The 5,070-nt window shown below is 35.2% G+C and overlaps 1 long non-coding RNA gene across 1 annotated transcript; it reads right to left on the bottom strand.

The window, feature by feature from the left end:
- Positions 1-2,307: 2,307 nt before the first annotated feature.
- Positions 2,308-4,841, bottom strand: LOC133293060 (uncharacterized). Its single transcript, XR_009749006.1, has 4 exons — positions 4,736-4,841; positions 4,147-4,239; positions 3,198-3,240; positions 2,308-2,759 (listed from the first exon to the last, which is right to left on the bottom strand). It is a non-coding gene; the product is annotated as an uncharacterized LOC133293060 (long non-coding RNA).
- Positions 4,842-5,070: the final 229 nt, after the last annotated feature.

Genomic DNA, 5,070 nt, shown 5'->3' with positions numbered 1-5,070 from the left:
AGCTCTTCCTACTCCATTTTCACTCCACAGACCATGTTGGACTTGAAGGCCATTACCATTGGTTGCTGCAGCTTATAGTGCTTATCTCACTTCTAGCATCTCTGGCTGCAACTGTTTTCCCTAACAATTCCAATGCGACTCTTGTACTTACTTTCTGTTTCAGTCATCTTCTAAGGATGTTGGTTTATAAACATGGGGTTTATGCTATGGGTTCCTGCATTTGTCCCTGAAGGGTGTGTAATGAATTTGGCCAAGGACATTGGCAATGAGATCCTTGGAGCAATTACTTGTGGCTCTTAAGAGGCTTATTTTCGGGCCAGAGGATTAGCCAATATAGAGTTCAGTTGGATCCTTTCTACAATTCTGATATTTGTAGGTATTGTTTGCTTGAAACTTGCTAGAAAATGTGTTGGGATATTCAAGTGTGATGAGTCCCACATTAGTTGGTAATGAGCTAAGTGAAGGGTATATAAGTGAAAGGACCCACGAACCCAATGCCTTAAGGTTTTGGGTTGAGACATGGTGTTGGATCCACTTGCTACGATTGGTGTAGCCTTAGCTCATTAGTGGTGGCCCCCCCGCCACAGGCTTTCCCCTGTACCCGCCTGACAGTGGTATCAGAGCCGGGTTGTGCTCGAGCTAGCCATGTGATTGGCTAGGAGGCGGGTTGAGTACTTGGACCCCGTACTCGGTTGAGGGGGAGCATATCAATGTTGGGTTTCACACTTGAGGGAGAGATTGTTGGGATATTCAAGTGTGATGAGTCCCACATTGGTTGGTAATCAGCTAAGTGAAGAGTATATAAGTGAAAGGACCCATGAACCCAATGCCTTAAGGTTTTGGGTTAAGACATGGTGTTGGATCCACTTGCTACGGTTGGTGTAGCTTTAGCTCATTGGTAGTGGCCCCCCGCCACAGGCTTTCCCCTGGACCTGCCTGACAAAATGTACCATTACAAGCCGGTTGGAATATGAGAGACTTTAAAGCAAAGGTGCAGACTCTACTAATGCCAATGAAAGTTTTAAGCAGGCCAAATAATCTACCCCAGTTAAAAAGGCCCGGTGCTTGAATTTTTAAGGCCTCAAGTGCATATCAGAGACCTGAGATTATGCAATGCAATAAGCTATAGTGTATTTTATATTAGCCCAGGTTTACATGGATGTCGTATCCAACAATCTGTTGGGTTTTATAACTAGTTAAGGAAATATTTAACAAATTTATCATCTGTATAATGTTGGCACAGTTTAAAACTGTCTAGTGTCTATTAAGGTATTTTTCTTCCGTAGTAGGATCTTTCAATAAATGTAAGAAGCATGTTATCTCAAAATCTTGTTCATTACTTCATAATCCCTTAAATTTCAATCAATTATAAAAGATATTTCTTATGCACCATCAGCTGACAGTTTAGTTTTATGTGTTGCATTGATAACAAAAAAAAAAAAGGAAAAACACTTGAAGAAGTATTTCTTTTAACCTGTTGTTGTAAAAATTTTCATTTTCTTTTTTTCTTTTTTACATAAGTGGGAGATGGAGTAACTGTCGCCGTTTCCCAAATTCAGAAAATGAAAGCATACTATAAAATTAGCAGAAAACGTGTGTCATTTTAAAAGATGTAAAGTTATGTCATTTTAAGAGAGCAAAAGAGATAGATAAAAAAGGAGAGAGAATTGACAAAAAAATTAAAGGTGTGAGTCCTACTTCATTGTGAGAGTAAAAAGATATAAGTTGTGTCATTTAAAAGGATAAATATTTTTCCCATAAAATTATTATAAGGTCCAGTTTTCTGCCCAGTTATTATAATAATACCAAAACCAAGTCTTCAAGTTCTCCAAGAGGATATTTTGTCTTTATCTAAATATATCCAACCAACTTTTTATGCCAGAAATCAGAAAAAAATATGTACCGTTCTTTGTCTCCAAATAAAAATTCATAAGAGGTTTTAGATACCGAAACAATATAATTCTGCATCATATTAAATTTTTTGAGAAAGATACAAATTTCATTTTTATTAAGATAATAAAATAACATGAATCAAATGAAGTTTATGAGATTTTCACTCAGCCTCCTCCATTCCATATATGCTTCAAGTCGAAGAAAAACAAATCCTACAACAAGAAAAAGCCCATTCATGATGGCTGCGATTTGGATAATTTCGCCTGCAGCATTACATGTTGAAGAAGTAGCTCCTCCACTTCTTCCCTTGCCCTGCAATGGAGATTTCAAGGAGCTCACCACATTTGCAAAGGATTGCTCAGTGCATACAGGAAGTCCTAATGAGGTGACACTGTTCTGTGCCTTCAACCCACCAAAAGAATTGAGCCCTGTTATTTAGTGCACATTATTCTTCCTCCTGCTTGACCTTCCAACTGTGGCACTGCCTTCAACTACTGTAATTTTAGTCTCGCTCCGTATAAACACTTGCAATTCAGTTCAACATCAGATTTGTTTAAGCGGTGGAATAGTATAATGTAAATGATTGTGCAATGAAGAATTAGATAAATATGGTCATCATTGCCATGGCAGAAACCATTTCACAAGAAAATTATAAACATTAATTCATAAAAATATTTTACAGCATGTAATTAAGAATAAGCAAGTTCCAAGTCCACATCATTGGTAGTATTGTCGCCTAGTGTGTTGATCCCTTCCTAGCACAACTTGCCTGCACCCGTAACATTTCTACTTTTTGGTCTTCCCCCATCACAATTTCACATATGCATATATCGTTTTCTTTGATCCTGTTCTTTCTGCAAGAATTCCTACAGTATAGTAATGTAGTTGTATCATTAAAATTCCTACAGTGTAGTAATGTAGTATCATCCTTCTAAATAAAAGAGCTTGTACTTCCACATTCCATTAAGTAGCAAGGTAAGGAGAGTGTCATGTTAGCCAATAAAGAGCCACCCCAAAATAATAAAGCCAAAAATGTGACATTAGCAAAAATCAAAATAGTGATCAAACATGAATAGAGGACCATGGAAATAGATAACAACCATGTGAGGCAAATCTCGATATGACTGAAAAGGGTTAGATGCATATCATGATATTACCATGATAACATTCAGTGTTTCCAATGACCAATTAGATCAAAAACTTAAAATAAAAGCAGAAAAGCCTGAAACAAAAAATGAATATCCAATGCATTGATACAAAAGAAATCATTGCGCATATGTAGACAATAATAACTATGAAACTACCTCTAGCTAGTGCTCTGACAACTTCAAGATTGAGAGTGGTTACCTGATAATGGAAATAAATGGAATGATAATCATGAAGGAGATCCTCATTCTGAAAGTAATTTGTATAAAACAATTGTTTATCTATTTTTTTTGTAAAAAACAAAGAGGCTACGCATATTATTTAAGGAATATAAGAATCTCAGTCAAACTCATATAAGTGAAAGTAAAAATAACTAAAATTATTAGAATAATCACTTGGCAAACTTTTAATATATAAAAATATGGCACTACTAGGGCCCCCAAATTTTTCCTTAAAGCACACCAACTAATAATCATTTTTTGTGATATTCCACTCAAATTCTTGATAAATCTCCTCTGAAGTAAGGAAATATAATTGATGTGTACAATCTAAACTTTGAGAACTTGGAAATGATAGATCCCCAAAACATATTCCTAATACCACAGATTTCAGAAGGCACCAATCAATGTTATGTTTATGACATTCCAGACGTTCTCCTTACCGTCAAAAGTTAATAACTCCACCTGCTATGCACAAATTAGATTCAAAAGCTTCTTTTTCAGGATTGGTAAACTTTGAGGAGCAGTGCTTTATTTTTTAACAAATGTTGGTATTTATATAACAAATAGTACAAGACTAAGCTTTTGATTAGTGACATTGACAGGGAAGCATTTCAGAAAGCATTATGGTTACAAATAGACAAGAAAATTTCTTCCTAAGAAAAAAGATATAACATCAGCATATTGACTGAATTTGGAAACGAAGGAATTTGAGTTTCGTCATGAAATTCACGAATAAGCTTGATTAGCATCAATTTGTTTTTGGAGAAGCAGTTAGCTCTTAGGTGCCAACTGCACTAGTGTAACAATCAAAATGTCACATTTGTCTGTACAAACTCCAAAATTACAACTATAAAGAGGTCTTATAAAGTTGCCAATGGTTACTTACAGATATTTGGGTAGCAACAAAGCCACCTTTGACAAGACGCTTATTCAGTTGTCCTTTGTGGGCAACAGATTAGCTACAAACGGCCAAAAGAACCTGAGAACACCACAGAGCCTAATATAAACTAAATGCTTTTCATTAAGAATTAAGATCTATCTTATGACATTAACATCATTTGCATTAAAAATAAATTCAAAATACACTATTCACCATCCACATGTCATAATATAGTATTGGGTGGTTGCTACAATATTGATCAAAGCTATCAACAACAATCAACGGGAAAAGAAATAACAATCAATAAAGTTGAGAAAAATACACCCAGAAGACAGAAATGCAGGAAAAAAAAGAAAACAAAAAATAAAAATCATCAATAATCATGAAAACACAAAAAGAAACAAGGAAAACAATACCCAGATAAGTTTTTTTAACAATATGTAATCAGAAATTTGTCTTGGACATCAGAAATTGAAACAAAAAATAACCATTGCAAAAAATATTGAAAAAAAAATTACCTTCAAGAGTGGGTTGAAGCGAAATGGTAGAGAAAGAGAGAAGGCTATGAAAACCCTAAACATAATGCAAACAGTACCTTCGAGAGTGGGTTGTAGTAAAAGAAGGAGAGTACACAGCAGAGAAGCGCTCTGAACTTGAAGATGGAAACGAAGGAGAAATGTCGAAGGAATTGAGGGGTAATGTGTCCACGAGGGTCATCAACTTGCATTTTTTTAAAAGAAAGTTTTAAATTCATTAAGAAACACTTGTAACTAAACCAAAACGGGAAGTCAATCAATGTATCTAAGTCGTTTTAAGGTTGTCTCTTAATTTAAATCTTTTTCAGTTGGTATTTTACCACGAGCAATCCTTTCAACTAATTGCTCATATCGATTAATGTGAAGAATTTCCTTCTGATTGTATGACACCCCC

Source organism: Gastrolobium bilobum, unplaced genomic scaffold (assembly GCF_033153095.1).
Source record: "Gastrolobium bilobum isolate Gb01-03AN ecotype WA unplaced genomic scaffold, APGP_CSIRO_Gbil_v1 utg14480, whole genome shotgun sequence".
Classification (NCBI taxonomy): Eukaryota; Viridiplantae; Streptophyta; class Magnoliopsida; order Fabales; family Fabaceae; genus Gastrolobium; species Gastrolobium bilobum.
Note: the sequence above shows the minus strand (reverse complement) of the source record. Positions and strands in the feature narration are given on the sequence as shown.